This window comes from Schistocerca piceifrons, chromosome 1, assembly GCF_021461385.2.
Source record: "Schistocerca piceifrons isolate TAMUIC-IGC-003096 chromosome 1, iqSchPice1.1, whole genome shotgun sequence".
NCBI lineage: Eukaryota > Metazoa > Arthropoda > Insecta > Orthoptera > Acrididae > Schistocerca > Schistocerca piceifrons.
In genome coordinates, this window is record NC_060138.1 from 657,039,092 (window position 1) to 657,064,040 (window position 24,949).

General features: G+C 44.1%; 1 protein-coding gene and 1 non-coding gene across 5 annotated transcripts in view; both read left to right on the plus strand.

Moving 5' to 3' along the window:
• Positions 1 to 24,949, plus strand: part of LOC124805363 (putative epidermal cell surface receptor) — a 428,974-nt gene that overhangs the window by 89,281 nt on the left and 314,744 nt on the right. The window lies entirely within an intron of this gene.
• Positions 2,386 to 2,460, plus strand: Trnat-ugu. The gene has a single exon. It is a non-coding gene; the product is annotated as a tRNA-Thr (tRNA).

Consider the following 24,949-nt stretch of genomic DNA (forward strand, 5'->3'; position numbering starts at 1 on the left):
CTGCCTCTGGCATGGATGTGTGTGATGTCGTTAGGTTAGTTAGGTTTAAGTAGTTCTAACTTCTAGGGGACTGATGACCTCAGAAGTTAAGCCCATAGTACTCAGAGCCATTTGAACCATTTGTGAGGCATTCAGATGTGACAGTCGTCCGATGGTAGACTAAGAGAATGTGAGAGTAAGCCTAATGGTCGTCAAGGTTCCAGGTGACCACGTCTGACCACCACACTAAAGGATCGCCGCATTGGCCACCAACCACACTCAAACCTCTTCACATCTCCGCCTGCCATCCAAGAACAAGTGATGGATTCTCTGCAACATTTTGTTTCAGTTCGTGTCATTCAGCGCGGGATTAGCCGAGCGATCTGAGGCGCTGCAGTCAGGGACTGTGCGGCGGATCCCGGCGGAGGTTCGAATCCTCCCTCGGGCATGGGTGTGTGTGTTTGTCCTTAGGATAATTTAGGTTAAGTAGTGTGTAAGCTTAGGGACTGATGACCTTAGCAGTTAAGTCCCATAAGATTTCACACGCATTCGTGTCATTCATCGGAGATTAGCAGCAGCCGGCATACAGAATAACCGTCCCTCGTGTCGGTTACCGTTAAAGCCACAATACAAACGGCTGCTTTCGGAATGGTGCTGTAACGAAGAAGCACGGAGTGCTGAAGAATAGCGTAACAATATGTTCAGCGATGAACTACGGTTCTGCACTCCCCCGGATGACTATCGGCGGCGAGTATAACGGCTACCTGAGCAAATGTCTCATTCTTCCAATCGTTAGGTGAGGCACAGCGGTGTTACTGCTGACGTCATGGTGTGGGAAATCATAGGGTGTAACTTCAGACTGCGAGGCGGCGGCCTGTTCGAGACCTTACCTCACAGATTATCCTGCTTTGCATACGTGATTAGTGTATCAAACTTTCGTTTCTTCATTTTGCTTTCCGAATAATTCTGTGTTTACTGTGCATTACTCGCAGTTTTGCGGATGTAACTCCTGAGTGGTTAGGACTTAGTTGATAGTAATGTTGGTGGGTGCTCTTACTGGTATTGGTACCAAACTAATTTCGGGTGACATTCAGATTTCTATATTCACATCCTGGCTAGGCACGCGAGATTCCCTCTGACTGTTGAACAGCAGCTTTCTCATGCTCTGCAGAGCGACGTATCAGTCAAGCCTCGTTTTCGTAGTACCAGAGTTCGCGAGAAGATGGCACCGCGGCGAGCTGCGGCCTTGATGTTTTCCTCTGGCCGCGTCTGGTCAATGGGAGAATATAGAACCTAAAACCGCTCGGCCACCACGGCCGGCAATCGCATAACACTTAGCAGCGATTTGGCAAATAATGGGCGTATTCAAAACTGTCTTAAAAGGAAGCATCATGGATATATTTAAAGACTTTTTGCCGGGTATGGCCTTAATGTATCTGACAAAATAATTATTTCAACACAGCTGTAACGTCTACGCGTTTAGTAATTCATTTGCCTCCTTACTTACGTGATTATTACAGAACTATGTGCACACTCAGAAGGTCGGAAACAGATAAGTTTCATATCAGCCTGGTGTCGGAATTGATGTGTCTGATTATGAACTATGTGATCAACCAATGAAAAGAAGAATGAGAGAATGGTTCTGTGATCAGAATTCTCACGAAGGAACGAGCACGCGAGGTCGTTTGTATGGAGACGAATGGTCGACTTCGGTTTATTGGTTCAAATGGCTCTGAGCACTATGGGACCTAACATCTATGGTCATCAGTCCCCTAGAACTTAGAACTACTTAAACCTAACTAACCTAAGGACAGCACACAACACCCAGCCATCACGAGGCAGAGAAAATCCCTGACCCCGCCGGGAATCGAACCCGGGAACCCGGGCGTCGGTTTATTGGGAGAATTCTGGGAAAGGGTACTGATCGCGAATGTAGGAGCTCAATCAGGTCGGGATAAGGAAGACATTGAAGCAATTACTGGGGTACTGCTAGATTCGTCAGTAATAATATATGACGGTAGTATCTGTTCCCGAAAGAACAGTTACCGTGGATGACCATGCAGTTTTGCTAGAAATGAAATGATAATTAAATGGACACCCTAGCTGCAAACAGGCGTTGAGGTACTTCATTGGGGACATGTTGAAAATGTGTGCCCCGACCGGAACAGATACTACCGTCATATATAGTTAAAATATGGCTTCCCGGCCATTGACCTTCTTGTGCGAACGCACACGCTATGCCCGAACTCGTACGGGACTTGGTAGATTAATCTGCCACGAGTAATGAGTATGATGGGCAAACATCTATTAGGCGCACTACGAATGTAGTGGTGTGGATATGTTGGGAATGTGGATCTCACGGGGTGCGTGCAAGGGATAAGTCCCTGCAGACGCACTATCCTTTGTGCCCGCGGTGGCTCAGATGGATAGAGCGTCTGCCATGTAAGCAGGAGATCCCGGGTTCGAGTCCCGGTCGGGGCGCACATTTTCAACATGTCCCCAATGAAGTACATCAACGCGTTTGCAGCTAGGGTGTCCATTTAATTATCATTTCGTCAGTAATAGGTTCGATTAACACGCGAGTGTTATAGAAGTCCTTCGTGAATACAAACGTGAATCGCTAGAGGGAAGACGCTGTTCTTTTCTCGAAACACGATTGAAAAAGCATAGACAACCACCATTTGTGACTGACTGCAGAACGATCCTATTGCCACTATCATACATCTCAAGTATGGATAGTGAAGACAAGATGCGAGTAACCAGTGGTCGGATGGAAGCACATAGGCAGTCGCTTTTCACTCCCTCCACTTTCGAGGGGAACAGCTGATGGAACGATGGTGGCTTGTAGAGTATGTGTGCAGATGTAGGTACACAATAAGCCTTTGCGACAAGTGGAAAAATTAGGTGAGAGAAACTCACCTCAGTCAACTGAGCCTTCTTCAAACTAAATTTGTAAAATGTAACGACTGTGAATTTCTAAAACTGTTTTGTTAACATACTCATATAGATCATGAGCTAATACTATTCAGTGTTATCTTTACAGCCATGATAATGCCTGACAGCACGAAGGAAAGCAGGGAGGTTATGGTCTAATGATCCGTTGACGAAGAACAAACTTGGAGGGGAAAGGAAATCAGCCGTATTCTTTCAGAGGAACCGTCCCGGTATTTTCCTTAAGCGATTTTGGGGAATAATGAAAAACCTAAATCCGGATGGCAGGCCGGGGATTTGAAACGCGGACGTTTAGAATACGATTCCAATGTCTTAGCATTGCGTCACCTCGTTCGCTCTTTTTGCCCGAAAGCTGTTTTATGAAGCAGGCAGTGCCACTAGTGAGGTTGCCAAGCGCATTTCTAGGTAAACCCGGAGAAAATTCAAAGGACGATCTTGAAGGAAGTGCTTGGATCTGTCGTTTGGGAACTGATACCATACACACCCGAGGAATTAGAGAGAGAGAGACCACCCTAGTAGTCTGCTGTACACCCACTTTTACGCTGATGACTGCTTCGGCGAATCGTGACGTGGGCTTTACGACACGCCATAACGTTGGTGAGACCTCCAGACCTACGACTGCTCAACCGCTTCGCAGAAGTTAGCGTGGCTTAGACGATCTTAGGCGGGGTGACTTCAGGGACAGCACAAGTAAATCATGTCCATGCCAACCTCTGTAACCTGTGACGCGCGTGTGCGGAGATGAACGGTGATTTCAGTACCTGGTAGCTATGGGAAGACCTCAACGCTAAAGACTCTCGCTTATAATTGTTGTTGATCAACGAACTGTTGCAGTGGGGGCGGTGTAACCGGTTTTTATTTAATTTATTTAATCGCCACTTCGGCGACCTGCAGTCGATGAGGATGATGACAGCACAACATACAGTCCCTGGGCGGAGAAAATTCTTCGACCCAGCCGGGAATCGAACCCGGGCTCAGAGGATTGACCAATCAGCTACCAGGGGCGGACGATGGTGTATCCGGTGATACAATCTGTGATACTGACTGCGAGCCTTGTCAACAGGTGGGTACCCACGGCAGAAAACTCCAGCGGCGGCGATTGTCTCCGCAACGGGATATTCACGACACATCATTGATAGATGGTAGGTAAAAATCCCGGCGTTCTTAACAACCTCTAAGTGTATGCCCACAACGTGGCAGGGATCAAATGCGCTGATGTCACGCGTCTTGCTCAAACAGCGCTCGATGATCGCGCCAGTGGCCTGTAAAAGATTTTACGGCACGTCACACGCCAGAATATTCCATTCAGGCCGGAGACGGGAGCTCTCCATAAAATATCGCTATTGCACATGAATGTCAAGGTATCCGTGGAATAGAACCATATCCCAGACTTTCAAGAAATCTCTCGCGGAACATAAATCTACGAAGATCGTAGCAACATGTATCCTGTTCGTAAAATGGATCCGACAGTAGTCAGCAACTATATAGTGTGGACTACTAATAATGCACAATGATGGCATTGTGCAGGCTGGAGCATCGCACTTAATTCACACAATTTTGGGCTGCTGCAAGAGATAGTGATTTAATACAATTCAGGCAACCAGCACCTGTGTAGCACTGACTACGAGTAGCTGAAGTTCTGAACCTGGAAGCACTGCAGTTGCGGATGACGATTTTCTTGGTCCTAGGACCACAATGGAAATTGTAAGCGTGCTCCTTCGAAGCTAAGGCGTCAGCATTTTTTCTGGGACAATTTAATTAATGATAGTGAAGTGAACCCAGTTTCTGATGTCACAAAAGGAATAAGTAAAGTCTTACTGTATATCTTCTTTGAAGTTCAGTGCAGAGTTTTTACCCTGGGGTGAATTTGTAAACAAGGCGATCCTCGATAAGGTAGAATAACCAGCTGCCAATGGTAGTTAGTTCTAAGACTGGAAAAAATGGAATGCTTGCAACTCCTGCTGTCATACATGGAACCGAGGCTAAAGTGTTCTTATTTTACCAAAGTCAGTGTCGATTATCTGCAAGGGTTATCACGCAAAACTCTCTGTTAAAAAAGCAAAAAAACACAGGAAAACAGTCCATTTGTCCGATAATTGTAACATACGTCTCGGTTTTCGTTCAGAGTTACACAGGTAGAGATATTTCAGGTCCAGTTGATGTGGGGAACACCTTTGGTATTTTGACGAATCCCATTGAAGAAACTGTACATCGATTTTAAAAAAAATGATTTAGGAAATAGAAGCATATGCGAACAATCTTGGCCATGCTCAGAGCTAAACACGGTCCATTCCAGTTATGAGCGCAACATTCTAGAGCTCCGTTACGTCTCTCAGTGAAAAACATAAAATCCCTTACAATCGCATTTTGTGTACACCCATATCACTTTTTTCCGAACTACTAAGTTAATGAGAGGGTGAATTTTGCTATTCGAATAACCACGTATTCTCGGAAGGAATTTGACTGCAGGGAGAGCTTTCACGATGTGCCAAAGAATCAAAAATTAAAGATTAGGATTTAACTTCTTGTGAACAGCGAGACCTTTTGACACGCAGCAGTTGCCTTAGGTGAGCAGGAACGTAAAACGGACACGGCCGTGGCATTATCAAAGGAACCATGCTATATTTATGGACACTGCGGGAAATTTTACTCAACAAGGATAGATGATGTTGAATTCAGCTCCTCCCGAATAAGCCCAGTGGGTTCAACAAGTGCAGTAGGTTAGGAAATAAATTGCTGGAGGAAGAAGTTTATGAGGACGTACTCTGCAACATAGCCTCATAGGGAAGCGAACTACGGACACTGAGGAATCCAAAGAAGAAAATAATGGACCTGAGATGTGATGCTACAGGAGGCTGAGGAAAATTAAATTGATCGATATGATAAAAACTAAATTCTCCACATAATCGGCATGGAAAAGAATATGTGGAAAACAGTATGATAAGTACTGGTTCAAATGGCTCTAAGCACTATGGGACGTAACATCAGAAGTCATCAGTCCTCTAGACTTAAAACTACTTAAACCTAACTAAACTAAGGACATCACACACATCCATACCCGAGGCAGGATTGGAACCTGCGGTCGTAGCAGCAGCACGGTTCCGGACTGAAGCGCCTAGAACCGCCCGGCCACAGCGGCCGGCAAAAGTACGTGTTAAGATGTCAGAGAATAACTTGAAACGTCCCCTTAGAAAAATTAGTGAATTACTGTGCTGGTAAACCCCTTACGTTATTTGATTTTCAAACAGTTGGGCAAAACTGAACGTACTCAGACATTTCTCTCCTTACTTATTCTGATCATCACTAAACTGACACACAATATTTTTAGCGCAACGCAATCTGACTTTTAATAATCCCTGCAAAAGAATGGTCCTGACTAACAATAACCTATACCATTCATGAATCACTTACCTCACAAAAATCTTCATTACTCGAACTACTGCAATACAGCGAGCGCCAATACTGCCAGCTAAATAAAAGATTCTAACTATTTAAGTCACTAACCACTGATAGGCATAGTTAGCCAATGAAAGATTTTGATAAAGAACAAACAATGAATTTACCTTAATAGTGTTCAGAAGTCATATATAGTTCATGACATCCAGTCTTACAAATTTACTGTCTCTGATGGACACACGTCCAGATCATCCGCTCTCAAAACTCCGCCATCTCTGTCACCACATGCACCACTGCTGGCGGCTCACCTCCAACTGCGCAACGCTACGCGCAGTAACAGCCAACTGCCCTACACTACAATGGCGAATATTTCAACAATGCCCACCAGCCACAGACTGCACACATCACAGCCAGTGATTTTCATACACAGCGCTAGATGACGTTACCAGCATAAAAACCTAAACAGCCTACTTACAAACTTCAATGGTATTGGTGCGAGTTGCAGAGTGCAAAAATATGAGGTGTAGACAAAGACTGGAATACGTCTAACAGATAATTGAGTCGTTGAGTGTCAGTGCTATAAAGATGTGAGGACAGGAGAGGGTGTCATATTGGGCAGCATCAAAACAATTAGAAGGCCGATTTCCAAAAAAAAGGAAATCTTAAAACCTTGTCGTCTTGCTAGATTGAAATTCTAGCGCGTATTCCAAAATATGAGAAAAGTCTAAATCTGCACTTAATGACTAGGTGGCTCAAAGGTCCTAGACCTAGAGAACTTGCCGGTTTGCGCACTTGATGAATTTCCAGCTAGACTGGTGAAGATCTTGTGTCCGCAGCGACGCGTACTTCCGTTGCTGATGACGCAGCGCCCGCTGGCCAATAGGGAGCCGGAGGGCGCCTCAATCAGTGTCCTGGGAGGCGACCTGCGGCCCGGAAGCAGGTGTCGCGTCACGCGCGGCCGGCGTGGCTTCCGGCGGCGGCGCTGCCGGTAAGGCCGCGCGCTGCACCCGGCCATTGTTCTCGGCCGCGCTCAGATCCTTGACATTAGCGGTTCGCCACACTCTGGAGCGAGAGCCTGCCGATCACCCCTACTACTTGCGCGCTATACTGGCAGGGCGCCTCCGAGGACAGGTGGCTTTTCCTTGTCATCGCTTACAAGATTGGTGACTTATCGCTTTCCCTAAGACTGACCTACAGTGGGGTGGACAAAAATATGGAAACACCACATAATCACGGCTAATATGGCGTAGGCAACTCGGTGACATTCGGAACAGGTTGCACTTCTCTCGGAATAGATAAGTACGGGTCGTGCATGGTTTTCAAGGGAATCTTATACTATTCTTCCTGAAAATAGGGGCAAGTTCAGGTAATGGCGATGGAGATGGGCAGCGGTCACGCACTCTTCTCTCCAAAATAACCACAAAGGCCCAGAAATATTAAAATTGGTGACTGTGGTAGACAGGCTATATGCGACAGTTCACCCTCGTGCTCTCAAAACCAGCCTTGTGTGATGCAAGCTCTCTGAACAGGGGCCCTGTCGTTTTGGAACACAGCATCACTATTGGGGAACAAATATTGTACCGAGGGATGGACCTGAGCACCCAGAATTGGTACATAATCGTTGGCAGTACCCTTGTAGGGTAACCATGGGGCCCATGGGATACCAATGTAAGTCTGGCCAAATCATCAGCGAAACCCGATATCTTTCGAGGCCTCTCTCAGGAAAACTCGCGACGTCTGGAACTGGTCATGAATGCCTGCGTCCGATATATCTGTGACGTTCGACTTTTTGATCACATTTCACCAGCATATGCAAAATTGTCCTGGCTGCGTGCAGACAAGCGCAGAGATTTCCATACACTCTGTCTCATATACTGCCTTATAAATGTACACTGTCCCTCATACTCTCTCCCCGTCTTTAACGCTTATGTCGGAACAACATGACAGAAACACACGTTCCCATTATAATAAAATCCTCTCTGTTCCACTGCATTGCTCAGGCACCTTCTCCAAGTCCTTTACAGTAGCGGTACCCGACTCTGGAATAACCTCCCTCGTTATGTTCGAGAACTTAGAAACATGTCCGGCTTCAAAAAACAGTTAATGATGTATCTACTTAAGCAATAGTAATGCCTTCCTCTGTACACGAATGCACTTCACCTCATTACTTCCCTCTTTCCCCCTCCTTAAATCTCCCTCCCCCAGAACTCACTATACTAGTAAACATATACTTTACACACCAAGATATTAATGTACATCTGCACAAATCTTCATTACTATTGCCAATTTTTCTCATGTTTATCATTATTATTTGATTTTTTTTACTGTTACTATTATTGCTTTTATCATAATTTGTATGTATAGCACCTGTTATAAAAATACTGCCAGTACTTACTTTATTAGGTCTTAGTCATTACTCTTTATTCATATTGTGACTAGAGTAATCTAATTTTCTTATTTAAAGTATTGTCATGATGTAACTCTGATGTGTGAAATGCTGCATGTGTGAAACACTGGTTCTATATAAGAGAGGGCCTGATGGCCCTAATCTGATCAGGTTAAATAAATAAATAAACTCAGCCAGAAGTTGGAAACAGTGTGAAACTTAGATTCATCCGACCAGTCGAAATCCTTCCATTGCTCCGCTGTCCAGGATTTCTGGCTTCGGCTCCACATTTTCATCTTCCGGGCGTTTGCATCACTGATGAGTGGTTTTGTAATTCCAGGCCGCCCTGCAACTCCCTGCTTCTGGAAATTTGTGTTGTTTTGGTGCTGAAAGGGTTCGCGAGTGAGACATTCAGTTCTACAGGACCTTTGCAGCTGTCGTCCTCTTATTTTCCTCAACAATCTTCTTCAATGACAGTCCGTCAAGGTCACTCGACGCACTCTCGTCCGCGTTGTGCGTTAGCGGATGATGATTTTCCGCTTTCCCTGTATGCGGTATAAACCTTCCGTACGACGTCTCTTGAAATACCAAACATTGCGGAAGCACGCACCCTACGACCGCCAACAATGGTTCAAATGGCTCTGAGCACTATGGGACTTAACTTCTGAGGTCATTGGTCCCCTAAAACTTGGAACTACTTAAACCTAACTAACCTAAGGACATCACACACATCCATGCCCGAGGCAGGATTCGAACCTGCGACCCGTAGCGGTCTCGCGGTTCCAGACTGCAGCGCCTAGAACCGCACGGCCACTTCGGCCGGCCCGCCAACAATCTACCGATGTTTGAATCCATTTAGCTCCGACATAATGGACTCACAGCTATGCAAAACTGTTCTGACCACGACTGGTACTGGCAACGTATTAAGGACATTGCACAGGCGCCGTTCGTGGTCAAATACGACGGACCAACCTGCAGGCTTGGCAACTGTCTGCATTTATATGCAAACATGCGTTTCTCGTGGTGTTTCCGTATTTTTGTCCAACTCGTTATGTTATCATTCGTTATGTAAAAAGAGAATACCGCTTTCCGAACTTTCGATTTCCATATACGGATTGGACTTCGCTGGTTTGATTCATAGGAAAACATACTAATACAAAATAGTTCCTCTCTGACACGTTTCGTCTAACATACGAGGGTTGGAACTTTAATAGTGGCAACTATTTATTTACAGCTCGTACAAAATAGAAACGTGTTGCAAAGTTTTTCTGACCTTCAAAGTAGTCACCAGCATTGTGTCTAACCCGTTGCCAGAGATATGGAAATTGTAGGATACTCTTAGCAGTGCCAGTTGTGTTGACAGTTAGAGCGGCGCAGTCTATTGCCCGACGAATTTGTAACAGTTCTGAAGCGAATGCCGTGAAGTTTTTCCTTCAGTTCAGAAATAGAGTTGAACTCACGAGGGCTTAAGTCAGGGGAGTGCAGTAGGTGGTTAGCACTTAGCAGCCCCATCAGTCAAACAAACCAGTAACAGCTTGCACTGTACGTGCTTGAGCATTGTCCTGCCAAATGTGTGGTCAGGTCCTGCAGAAAGTGTCATCACCTCTGTCTCTAAGCTGGTCGTAGGTTGTGTTCCAAAAATGAACAGCATAGTGCAAACATTTATTCTCTCTTCCAGGAGATTATGCATATAGTTTCGTTGTAGAAGCCAAGTTTTAGTTCTCTCTGGACCAACACCTTGTCGTATATTGCCTGTAAATATTCTCTCTTGATTTTCTTTTTATTATGCCAATAGAAATTTCTTTCTTCGCATGTTCGTAGGCTTTTACGGTCTGAGTCAGTTCCTGCAAAGTCACCCAGGGTTTTGAACCGCTCTGTGATACGTGCCCTGATCAAATCCACTTTCAGTAGTGACGGAAACCTTGATTCACCGTTACATATCATGACGTGGTCTGCAACCGAATATAATTATACGAAAATTTCTTTGTCTGTTTTCATTAACATAAAATTACATCACTACGACCAGATACTTCTGCGATAATATGAATGATTTTTAAAGACGTTAATTTTCTACTGCAACAGATACCAAACTAATCTAGTGAGTGGGGCGTAGTAAAACATTTGTGCAAGACGGGGAACACTGAAAAGCCAACCCTTTTGGTGTTACTCTAAAACTCATAACGTGCTTCATGAATATTGCTGTCTTGCCATTAAATAATCGAAGTATCTTTCAGTTCCATAACTATTTCACTAACTTAACGTGGTCTTAATTTTAATCTGCTACTTTAACGCTAAGGCTTGGAAACAGTTTATCGTACTAATGAGCTAAGACTATCCTTAAATGCTGCAGATGTTCCGTCACGGTAACATTTATTATTCCAGTATTTTTAAAACTCTTTTAAATTTTTTTGTTTTTAGCTAAGATTTGCAGGTATTCTGGGGCATTGATAGACTCATTATTTGAGAGATGTAAATACTTCAGCGTTCTTACACATTGAATAGTAATGAAATTTTAAGAAGGTGGTACGCCAGAGATCGCAAAAATTTGAAGAACGTAGTGGTTTGCCGCCAAGAGGTGATAACTTTTTTTATACAGGGTCTTACAAAAAGGTACGGCCAAACTTTCAGGAAACATTCCTCACACACAAATAAAGAAAAGATGTTATGTGGACATGTGTCCGGAAACGCTTAATTTCCATGTTAGAGCTCATTTTAGTTTCGTCAGTATGTACTGTACTTCCTCGATTCACCGCCAGTTGGCCCAATTGAAGGAAGGTAATGTTGACTTCGGTGCTTGTGTTGACATGCGACTCATTGCTCTACAGTACTAGCATCAAGCACATCATTACGTAGCATCAACAGGTTAGTGTTCATCACGAACGTGGTTTTGTAGTCAGTGCAATGTTTACAAATGCGGAGTTGGCAGATGCCCATTTGATGTATGGATTAGCACGGGGCAATAGCCGTGGCGCGGTACTTTTGTATCGAGACAGATTTCCAGAACGAAGGTGTCCCGACAGGAAGACGTTCGAAGCAATTGATTGGCGTCTTAGGGAGCACGGAGCATTCCAGCTTATGACTCGCGACTGGGGAAGACCTAGAACGACGAGGGCATCTGCAATGGACGAGGCAATTATTCGTGCAGTTGACTATAACCCTAATGTCAGCGTCAGAGAAGTTGCTGCTGTACAAGGTAACGTTGACCACGTCACTGTTGGAGAGTGCTACGGGAGAACCAGTGGTTTCCGTACCATGTACAGCGTGTGCAGGCACTATCAGCAGCTGATTGGCCTCCACGGGTACACTTCTGCGAATGGTTCATCCAACAATGTGTCAATCCTCATTTCAGTGCAAATGTTCTCTTTACGGATGAGGCTTCATTCCAACGCGATCAAATTGTAAATTTTCACAATCAACATGTGTGGGCTGACGAGAATCCGCACGCAATTGTGCAACCACGTCATCAACACAGATTTCCTGTGAACGTTTGGGCAGGCATTGTTGGTGATGTCTTGATTGGGCCCCGTGTTCTTCCACCTACGCTCAATGGAGCACGTTATCATGATTTCATACGGGATACTCTACCTGTGCTGCTAGAACATGTGCCTTTACAAGTACGACACAACATGTGGTTCATGCACGATGGAGCTCCTGCACATTTCAGTCGAAGTGTTCGTACTCTTCTCAACAACAGATTCGGTGACCGATGGATTGGTGGAGGCTGACCAATTCCATGGCCTCCACGCTCTCCTGACCTCAACCCTCTTGACTTTCATTTATGGGGGCATTTGAAAGCTCTTGTCTACGCAACCCCGGTACCAAACGTAGAGACTCTTCGTGCTCGTATTGTGGACGGCTGTGATACAATACGCCATTGTCCAGGGCTGCATCAGCGCATCAGGGATTCCATGCGACGGAGGGTGGATGCATGTATCCTCGCTAACGGAGGAAGTGTTTGAAGTCACGCTGGTACGTTCTGTTGCTATGTGTTTCCATTCCATGATTAATATGATTTGAAGAGAAGCAATAAAATGAGCTCTAACATGGAAAGTAAGCGTTTCCGGACACATGTCCACGTACATATTTTCTTTCTTTGTGTGTGAGGAACGTTTCCTGTAAGTTTGGCCGTACCTTTTTGTAACACCCTGTATAACAACCAGTTTCGACCCAGAGGCCCATCATGAGGTTCATAAAACATTTACATCATCATGTTGTTGTTGTTGTTGTGGTCTTCAGTCCTGAGACTGGTTTGATGCAGCTCTCCATGCTACTCTATCCTGGGCAAGCTTCTTCATCTCCCAGTACCTACTGCAACCTACTTCCATCTGAATTTGCTTAGTGTATTCATCTCTTGGTCTCCCTCTACGATTTTTACCCTCCACACTGCCCTCCAATACTAAATTGGTGATCCCTTCATGCCTCAACACATGTGCTACCAACCGATCCCTTCTTCTAGTCAAGTTGTTCCACAAACTTCTCTTCTCCCCATTCCTATTCAATACATCCTCAATACTTATGTGATCTACCCATCTAATCTTCAGCATTCTTCTGTAGCACCACATTTCAAAAGCTTCTATTCTCTTCTTGTCCAAACTATTTATCGTCCATGTTTCACTTCCATACATGGCTACACTCCATACAAATACTTTCAGGAACGACTTCCTGACACTTAAATCTATACTCGATGTTAACAAATTTCTCTTCTTCAGAAACGCTTTCCTTGCCATTGCCAGTCTACATTTTATATCCTCTCTACTTCGACCATCATCAGTTATTTTGCTCCCCAAATAGCAAAATTCCTTTACTACTTTAAGTGTCTCATTTCCTAATCTAATTCCCTCAGCATCACTCGACTTAATTCGACTACATTCCATTATCCTCGTTTTGCTTTTGTTGATGTGCATCTTATACCCTTCTTTCAAGACAGTATCCATTCCATTCAACTGCTCTTCCAAGTCCTTTGCTGTCTCTGACACAATTACAATGTTATCGGCGAACCTCAAAGTTTTTATTTCTTCTCCCTGGATTTTAATACCTACTCCAAATTTTTCTTTTGTTTCCTTTACTGCTTTCTCAATATACAGATTGAATAACATCGGGGAGAGGCTACAACCCTGTCTCACTCCCTTCCCGACCACTGCTTCCATTTCATGTCCCTCGACTCTTATAACTGCCATCTGCTTTCTGTACAAATTGTAAATAGCCTTTCGCTCCCTGTATTTTACCCCTGCCACCTTCAGAATTTGAAAGAGAGTATTCCAGTCAACATTATCAAAAGCTTTCTCCAAGTCTACAAATGCTAGAAACGTAGGTTTGCCTTTTCTTAATCTAACTTCTAAGTTACGTCGTAGGGTCAGTATTGCCTAACGTGTTCCAACATTTCTACGGAATCCAAACTGATCTTCCCCGAGGTCGGCCTCTACTAGTTTTTCCATTCGTCTGTAAAGAACCCGCGTTAGTATTTTGCAGCCGTGACTTATTAAACTGATAGTTCGGTAATTTTCGCATTTGTCAACACCTGCTTTCTTAGGGATTGAAATTATTACATTCTTCTTGAAGTCTGAGGGTATTTCGCCTGTTTCATACATCTTGCTCACTAGATGGTAGAGTTTCGTCAGGACTGGCTCTCCCAAGGCTGTCAGTAGTTCTAATGGAATGTTGTCTACTCCCGGGGCCTTGTTTCGACTCAGGTCTCTCAGTGCTCTGTCAAACTCTTCACGCAGTATCATATCTCCCATTTCATCTTCATCTACGTCCTCTTCCATTTCCTTAACATTGTCCTTAAGTACATCGCCTTGTATAGACCCTCTATGTACTCCTTCCACCTTTCTGCTCTCCCTTCTTTGCTTAGAACTGGGTTTCCATCAGAGCTTTTGATATTCATACAAGTGGCTCTCTTTTCTCCAAAGGTCTCTTTAATTTTCCTGTAGGCTGTATCTATCTTACCCCTAGTGAGATAAGCCTCTACATCCTTAAATTTGTCCTCTAGCCATGCCTGCTTAGCCATTTTGCACTTCCTGTCGATCTCATTTTTGAGACGTTTGTATTCCTTTTTGCCTGCTTCATTTACTGCATTTTTATATTTTCTCCTTTCTTCAATTAAATTCAGTATTTCTTCTGTCACCCAAGGATTTCTACTAGTCTCGTCTTTTTACCTACTTGATCCTCTGCTGCCTTCACTACTTCATCCCTCAAAGCTACCCATTCTTCTTCTACTGTATTTCTTTCCCCCATTCCTGTCAATTGTTCCCATATGCTCTCCCTGAAACTCTGTACAGCCTCAGGTGTAGTCAGTTTATCCAGGTCCCATCTCCTTAAATTCCCACCTTTTTGCAGTTTCTTCAATTTTAATCTGCAGGTCATAACCAATAGATTATGGTCAGAATCCACATCTGCACCTACAAATGTCTTACAATTTAAAACCTGGTTCCTAAATCTCTGCCTTACCATTATATAATCTATCTGAAACCTGTCAGTATCTCCAGGCTTCTTCCATGTATACAACCTTCTTTTATGATTCTTGAACCAAGTGTTTGCTATGATTAAGTTGCGCTCTGTCCAAAATTCTACCAAGCGGCTTCCTCCTTCATTTCTTAGCCCCAATCCATATTCACCTGTTACGTTTCCTTCTCTCCCTTTTCCTACTGACGAATTCCAGTCACCCATGACTATTAAATTTTCGTCTCCCTTCACAATCTGAATAATTTTTTTTTATCTCATCGTACATTTCTTCAATTTCTTCATGATCTGCAGAGCTAGTTGGCATATAAACTTGTACTACTGTAGTAGGCGCGGGCTTCGTATCTATCTTGGCCACAATAATGCGTTCACTATGCGGTTTGTAGTAGCTTACCCGCATTCCTATTTTCCTATTCATTAGTAAAGCTACTCCTGCATTACCCCTATTTGATTTTGTATTTATAACTCTGTATTCACCTGACCAAAAGTCTTGTTCCTCCTTCCACCGAACTTCACTAATTCCCGCTATATCTATCTTTAACCTATCCATTTCCCTTTTTAAATTTTCTAACCTTCCTGCCCGATTAAGGGATCTGACATTCCACGCTCCGATCCGTAGAACGCCAGTTTTCTTTCTCCTGATAACGACGTCCTCTTGAGTAGTCCCCGCCCGTAGATCCGAATGGGGGACTATTTTACCTCCGGAATATTTTACTCAAGAGGACGCCATCATCATTTAACCATACAGTAAAGCTGCATGCCCTCGGGAAAAATTACGGCCGTAGTTTCCCCTTGCTTTCAGCCGTTCGCAGTACCAGCACAGCAAGGCCGTTTTGGTTAGTGTTACAAGGCCAGGTCAATCAATCATCCACACTGTTGCCCCTGCAACTACTGAAAAGGCTGCTGCCCCTCTTCAGGAACCACACGTTTGTCTGGCCTCTCAACAGATACCCCTCCGTTGTGGTTGCACCTACGGTACGGCTATCTGTATCGCTGAGGCACGCAAGCCTCCCCACCAACGGGTTGGTCCATGGTTCATGGGGGGGTACATCATACTAGACGATAAAATCAAAGGTGTCAAATAACAACAAATGACAGCACTGACGAATTCATGGACTTTTATTTGACGCCATTGATTTTATCGCCTAGTATGATGAATCTGATTATGATCCATGGACCGAAACTGGCTGTCCAACAAAATAATCTTATCAGCAGTCCTTGGCGGCAAACCCTAACGTGTTCCATTAATGAAGTTGCTCCCGGGGCAAAGTGTGTGTTCCAATAATACGTGCAACTTTTCGAAAACATAATTCGCGTGCCTTAAGGAATAGGGTATTGTATTCTCTCCCCGTCTGTAGCATAGAAAAGGCTTCCGGTAACTGTAAACTAAATCACAGGTATTGTTCCAACGCACAGACAAAAATCGCGTGTACAATGCATCTGGAAACTACGGGATGTACGCCATTCGTTTCATTGCGCACGAATGAAGCAACAGACGAACGTAGACATGGAACAGAGAATAGCAGCGAAGACCCAACAGGATATTCGTGCAATGAACTAAGGATTCCAGCGACACCACTATTTATGGTCAAAGTGACACAGAAGTCATAACAGTGATAATGGATTCTGTTAGCAGTGAGGAATGAAACTCGACGCTTTCACGGCTGCGAGTCGCACGCTTCCATACGATGCGAATCCCAGCATCTTTACTCAGGGTCTGCGTTTCGTAGAAGATCTAGGACGTCAGAAAAAAGTTATTGAGGGAGACTGCTGATAAAACACAGACATGGGAGGAAATCAGTCCACCATTACACTCAGGCACTAAAAACAATCAGAAGACCATCAACCTGCAACTCCATCAACTTCTACACGGTATGTAGGGAATAAGAGTAGCCAACGTGTCCAAACAACAATTAAAAAAATAACACACACACACACAGACACACACACACACACACACACACACACCCGGACAACAATGTGGTTCCATAAGTATTCAGTTTTTAACGATTGAAGTACGGAACCCTAAAAATGGATTTGTGTATTTGAGGATCGTCAAGACATAATAAAACAGGTGCACATGTTGGTAGGGACACAACTTTCACTAGGGTTTGCAGTAAGCTGTTCACTGTGCATCGAAGAAACCATAGAAAAATCTCAGACGTTCGACGCCTCCGTCTATCTTCCGACAGTTGCAAAAAGGATTATCCTTGAAGCCTGTGCGATGTAAATGGGAAAAAGTTTATGCTGTGCGTATAAATATCAGATAAACCGTACCAGACCATCCAGGAACTGCTTCTACATCTGCAAAGACAGGGAAGGGAGCGTCATTCAGCTGTGCACTGGAGTACGTGGGAATTCAGAATCAGATGAAGATGAAGCAGCGAAAGAAACCCCACGTTGTGCACCACCTCAGGTGTGCAGTCTTGTGTTGTACAGATTTCAGCACATGTACACGAGATTTTAAATGACTGTGTTTTGTACTTTGAAAAGTGGCAGAAATGCTTTGATGTACTAACATTTCTCGATTTTATCAGGTGGGCAGACGAAAATACGTGTAGAGCACTGTATTGGATGCTCTTAGTCTTGTCCAATGGTGGCACGTACGTACCTGTACATCGATGAGAACATATTTTAAGGTATCGTTAATGAGTACTCCGAATGACTGACTTACTCATTTGTTATAAATTTTTGTGGTTATTCAGCCCATAAATCACGCATTGTTTTGAGCTTCTTCACTTTAATTATCTGTTTTTAACAATACCATTTGTGTGCACTTAACGACTGGCGATGTTCACGTGGGTGAGACTGTCAGAGAGAATGTACAGCTTATGTTGAATTCCATTGTTTCAGAATATTCTGATAGGAACGCTAACACCCAACACAACAGAGACAATATCAGCAGTTCTTCGAAAATGGCGGCGCAGCATTTTGTCATAACGTAAATTAATAGTAATTGCTCAGAAAAGTCCATGTTTCGTGTAAGACCGAAGAAATTGATTACTGAACTGCCAAGGGCCGTTCTCATAGGTTACGCATTTTACACACTACAGGTTCCTCTCCCTACCCTGCATAGAAGTCTCCAGCGTTGAGACACGTTCTCCGAATGGAGAAGTCTGTAACTTTCTTCCATTCAGTCTGTGTGATAGGATACCAATTTGTGTTTGCATCCCTTGATATGGTTTAAATAAACTCTTTTCATTAGTTAAAAAATACTGAAGGAGCCTTCAAAAGCTTCTTAATGCAGAACATTGCGTTTGCACTGTGATTAGTTGAAATCGTAGCATTTGAAAAGAAAAGAGTCGTGAACAGCTCCTTAAAGAAATCGTAAATAGCTCCTGCATAATGTAATAGTGACTGTAGATGATTTAGGATTCAAGTGGGCGGGATACTACTATTAATTACTTGAGCTGTATGCGATATGGCCGAAATAAATGTTGGTTGCATCAATGCACTGAATCTATATTTTTGTGGAAATACTGTCCTGAATAAAGACTTACTCTCGTACTATATTTGTGTATTATACTGGTTGGTTATAAGTAAACTTTCGCTACTTGAGAAGGCCTCCATGAAAAACGAGTGATCGTAGGACAATGAATCTTTGTGGGAGCATTTGTAAGGACATGCAGAAGAGAAATCATGAATAAAGCACTGAAAGAAACACGTTACTTTCCACATGATGAGGTAGCATTTGTTAACTGGGTGCCCTGTTTACGTTCCAGTTTCCAACCGCTGCTCGTTGTGTCCGCATCAAGACAGCCTGGAAGTTTGTGTGGTTATCATTTCGCAAGTGTTTGCAGTTCTTTTTGAACGGTGTCGTGACACAGTTCGCGCACTGCTTGAAGACCGCACATTGCGTCCAGCATTCTCAACCACGGCAACAATAACGTCTTCAACAATTTGTGGTGCAATTGGCCGTCGCCGTCTCCCAGGACCAGTCGCAGAATCACCATTTACTCGAATTTCCGATTCATGTTCTTGAACCCAGGTGCAGAAAGAGAAGTTATCCATATTCATTTAATGCGTCGATACTCGTGAAGAGCACCTCTACCATTGCTGTTGTCTTGATACAATAGCTTTACGAGTAAAGCCCTGCATACCTTGTCGCCGACCGCTGTGGGCGAGCGGTTCTAGGCGCTTCAGTCTGGAACCGCACGACGGCAACGGTCGCAGGTTCGAATCCTGCCTCGGGCATGGATGTGTGTGATGTCCTTAGTTTAGTTAGGTTTAAGTAGTTCTAAGTTCTAGGGGACTGATGACCTCAGATGTTAAGTCCCATAGTGCTCAGAGCCATTTGAACCATTTAAACTTCTGTGTTAGTTATTAATGACATAGAGGCAATCGGAACATTAGCAGATGAGCTGTTTACTGGGGTGTGTAAGCGCCCTTCAGTGGCAGGCGGCATCGTATGATCTTGTAGTCCACATTATACGGGAGAAGGTTTCGTCTGTAACTGCAACTTTAATCCATATAAAAACAGTTTCATTAACAGATAACTTACGTCTATTACGTGTGTACAAGGAAAAGGGTGAGGGTGACATATATGTTGATTTGCCAAAGTCTTTATTAACATTTTCAGTAACATGATATGTTCGGTATGCTATGATGTCACGATCAACAAAGCTTTCCAGTCCGGATACATTGGGTACGCCTGTTCCACCACGTACAACAGCGACTGTTAGCCATCCATTTCCGTGGGTAAACGAATCATTGATGTCGATGCTGAAGTTCAGTCTGCATCCACAAAAGACTGCAGGTCCGTCCAGTAGAGCGTGTGCAGCGACAGATTTGATCGTATTCTTTTTCTTGTCGGCGGCAGATGTGGTCATTTCAACGTCTTCAATTGTTTTATATATAGTCTGTCTTGCACGACGATGGCGACTGTATCTTCTGTATGGCATCTTGGCAGCGTTCAATGCAGTTGCCTGTGCAGCAGCAGCAGCGCGAATGATCCGCTCCGCGGTCAGCGCTCGCTTTTATGGCCGCGCAGTGGCGCGGAGAAAGGTAAGGGACTTAGAAAATTTCACAGTGCCAGCAGAGCGTTATCCCGTACGCGGGCACTAGTAGCACTAGGTGCCCGCGTCCGCTGTTTGTCAGTCTGTAGAGGCATATTACAATATGTAAATTATCGTAGGCACGATTTAGATTAAAAAGAACTAGCAGAAGTATCATGCGATTTACACAGGAAGATAGTATTATGAGAATACAGTGATCAGTGTAAACCGAATTAAAGTCTGAAATGAGACCGAGGGAGGGAGTACAGTGGTTAGCACAGTGGACTCGTATTCCGAAGGATAACGGTTCCCATCTCCGTCCGTCCATTCTGATGTAGGCTTTTGCGTAATTTCCATAAATCATTCCAGGTCAATGCCGGGATCGTTGCTACCAAAAAGGCACGGAATGTTTCCTTCCCCATCCTTGAAGCAATCCAGCCTTGTGTTCCATCTCTACTGACGTCATTGTCGATGGTGCGTTTAACCCTAATCTTCGTTCCTTCCTTCCTATTCTAAAATGAAATGTGTGTTACACAGGTTTCGAAATCCCTCGAATTTGTTGCGGATTCGAATTGAGTTATAGAAATTAACACTGAACAAGAGTTCCGTGACAGTGGGGAATTAATGAGGAAGTGAATTTACGAATTCTATCCCGTGAAAACTTAGAGTTTCTAGAACCAGCTTTAAGTGATGAACCTAGGAATATGTTACAATAAGATTAGATTAATTACACCAAGCACAAAGGCATTTAAGCAATTTTCTTCCCGCATTCCGGACGAGAATGGAACGTCCGTACATGTATGGAATGGGAAAAAGCCGTAGTAGCTGGTACAGTGGGACACACGCTCTCTACATCTACATCTACACTCCGCAAGCCACCCAACGGTGTGTGGCGGAGGGCACTTTACGTGCCACTGCCATTACCTCCGTTTTCTGTTCCAGTCGTGTATGGTTCGCGGGGAGAACGACTGCCGGAAAGCCTCCGTGCGCGCTCGAATCTCTCTAATTTTACATTCTTGATCTCCTCGGGAGGTATAAGTAGGGGGAAGCAATATATTCGATACCTCATCCAGCAACGCACCCTCTCGAAACCTGGACAGCAAGCTACACCGCGATGCAGAGCGCCTCTCTTGCAGAGTCTGCCACTTAAGTTTGCGAAACATCTCCGTAACGCTATCACGCTTGCCAAATAACCCTGTGACGAAACGTGCCGCTCTTCTTTGGATCTTCTCTATCTCCTCCGTCAACCCGATCTGGTACGGATCCACACTGATGAGCAATACTCAAGTATAGGTCGGACGAGTGTTTTCTAAGCCACCTCCTTTGTTGATGGACTACATTTTCTAAGGACTCTCCCAATGAATCTCAACCTGGTTCCCGCCTTACCAACAATTAATTTTATATGATCATTCCACTTCAAATCGTTCCGCACGCATACTCCCAGATATTTTACAGAAGTAACTGCTACCAGCGTTTGTTCCGCTGTCACGCGCATCACTGTGGTTTGCAGACACATGCTGTCACGCACATCACCGTTGTTTGCAGAGTATAGACGTAGATGTAGACGTAGAACGCACTGCACTGTAATCGAGACCTACCTTTTCTCTCAATAGAAGGTATATGAGGACGCCTGCGTGAGGGCGAAGTTAGGCAGTGGAAAAATACTCGGCTGGCAGTCGGGAAATCCGAGACGCAGAACAACCATCCACTTGACGTGAGGCTTAGCCGCTGCAGAGGTGCAGCGTCTGTTTACAAGACATCAGCGCTGTTTGACCTTGGCGACAGATACGGTGCGCAACACGTTAAGTGTGTGTGTGTGTGTGTGTGTGTGTGTGTGTATACGGGCGAGCATCGAGTCTTGTTTGCACTGGAGGCGGCGGACGCGCAGCCGGCTGTGGCGCGCGGCTGTTCCCGCTGACCTTGCTGCGCAACGCACTGCACTGCCAATTGCGTTTCCTCACGCAGCCTCCTTTCTGCGTACTGCAATGCATGCAACTTCATCTGGGGTCCATAATACACCAAATGTCACAGGCAGACAGGAAACAGACCAAACATGAGTAAGACCACTTCCTTGTGAACCATGGTCCAGTCTGCCTCCCCTCCTCCTCCTCCAGTTCGCCAGAATTATAGAGCTACTGCCTGGAATGTGTAGCGAATTTAAAAAAAAAAAATTAAATTTTATTGATTTTTTGAAAAAAGGAAAAAAATATGGATATGGAACTGTAACTTTAGAATTTGTGAAAGGCTTTTTTACGGACTGTATTGACCGGCTCGAATGCTGACAGATTCAGTGCTGCGTGAAATTTGCCTGTAATATAATTTACAATTCCGATTAATTACATTTTTTAATTCTACGTCATTGCTGATTTAATAAGAGTTCTCACCTTAGACGTAGAATTAGTCCTTCTGCCACAATATTAATTCATTAGTCGCCATCGATGTTCTTCTCTTTGTTGACCATGTGTATCTTCCTGAGTCAGCATCGGTTTACTTCACGAAGACGGTGGAAACCAAGGAATACAACTTCGATACTTCTCACTATTTTTTTATTCACAAGACAACAAGACTTGCTCTGCTCGTCGCACAAACCATAAATACTAACAAGATGGCTGCCTTTCCGCACACATCAAAAATTACGTCCATCCCCTACAAGCTAACAATTAAAAGTGTATCTTAACTCCTTCTTGGAGTATGAAACAAAAGAGAATCCAATATGAACATTACAGAGATTATATTCTACATCCCTCTCAATTTAATCTTTGGCGCAGCCTTTAAGGTATTGTATGTCTGTGCGTCAGAATGTGTCATTACAAATGACAATTCACACGCAGAGGAAAGGGGTATTCGAACATTAGACGTTTCAATATATATTATTATTATTACTAATCCAGAGTGATAACACGAGGATTCTTGAATCAAAAGAACGTACTGTAATCGTTCACACGTCCTGGCAGATTAAAACCCGGTCTCGAAACCGGAGCCTTGACTTTCACGCCAACTGCTCAACCAGTTGAGCTATCTACGCATGACATATGACATGACCTACACAGACAGCTTTACTTTCGCCAATAGCTCTCCCTACTTTCCAGATTTCAGAGCAGTTTTCCTGCTTACCATGCGGGAGTAACACTCTCGGATGAACGGATGATGCGGAGAAATGGCTCAGCCACAGTCTAGATGAGTGTTTCTAGAATTAATATTTTATTCCGCAGTGGAGTGTGTGCCGATTCGACACGGCAGCTGCGTGACGGACTGAGACTAGAACGCAGAATCTGGTCTTTCTTGGGAAGTACTCTTACTGGCTGAACTACCCGCGAACGACTCACTACTCGCAGTCTGTGTTGCTTGCTTCCACCTGTACCCCATCCCCTCCCCCACTGCTCTCTCTCTCTCTCTCTCTCTCTCTCTCTCTCTCTCTCTCCCCCAGGACTACTACACCCACATGGTATACAGCTGGGGTTGCCATCCGTCCCGATATATCGGAACTGTCAAGGTTATGGACCTTCTTATCCCTACGACGACCCGACACGACCCAATTTTGTCCCGATTTTACGAAATACTGTTATGAACTTGGCTTAAGTACCCAAGTAACGTCGTCTGTTAGAGCATTATGGAAATGCAGCGTCAGTTAGTTTTATGTCAATAGGTTTAAGCTGACGAAGTCGCCTCGCAAAAGGCGTTAAATGTTGCGTATCCTGTAGCGACGACGCAAATACCTTCCAGATCTAGCTCCATCACTCTAGAAAATACCAGACTCCTCCAGTAGTATGGATCTGGAACTATTAATCTTACAGTGCCAGTTTAACTACAAGCTGACTTGCGTGGAGTTATAGAAATATATAAAAGAGAGAAAAAAAGACTTGGTGTAAAAGCTGAAATCTTCCGAAAAATTTGGTGTACCAACTATTTCTGCCGCAACAAGTTCCATGTAATTGTGTTCTAAATAAAAAGTAATTATGTTAAATAAATTTTTACTTCATTTTTACATCCCCATCTGAGAGTGTCCTGACGAGGTTCCAGCTAGATATGGCATCCCTATATACAGCACAAGTACTGCGAAGTTTGGAAATTGGGAGAGAGATATTGGGGCAAGTAAAGCTGTGAGGGCATATTGTGAGTTCGTGAATACCTCATTCGGTAAGGTGAAGCCCTAATAATATCCCATCCGTCGCTACGATATTTAAATGTTCCTTCGTAACTCGATCTGTCTATAGCCGCCGGGCGAGTGGCCGAGCGGTTCTAGGCGCTACAGTCTGGAACCGCGCGACCGCTACAGTCGCAGGTTTGAATCCTGCCTCGGGCATGGATGTGTGTGGTGTCCTTAGGTTAGTTAGGTTCAAGTAGTTCTAAGTTCTAGGGGACTGATGACCTTAGAAGTTAAGTCCCATAGTGCTCAGAGCCTTTTTTTTTTTCTCTCTATAGCCATCATCTATCAAGAAATCTGTAGTTAATGAAATATATGCTTGATACTTATACGAATATTGTCCTGGTTCAAATATTTGTTGTAAGATTCTTGGAATATTCTGACGCGAAGAAACAGCCAATTCTTTATTCTACTTATTTTCCTACTCAGTCCTACATACATAGGGTATTTTTCCACAAAATGTCGCTGAATGATGGATACTAATAACGTTCCTACATCCATCTTTGCCTGCTCGTCTGTAACCGACAAGTTATTTGAACATTTTTCTCGCTACGAGAGCAGCAGAAGGCGAGTGATACCTTTCCCCACTTCCTCAGAACAAGTCAACTTTTAACAGGAGGACAGCACGCCTGCCCTTCA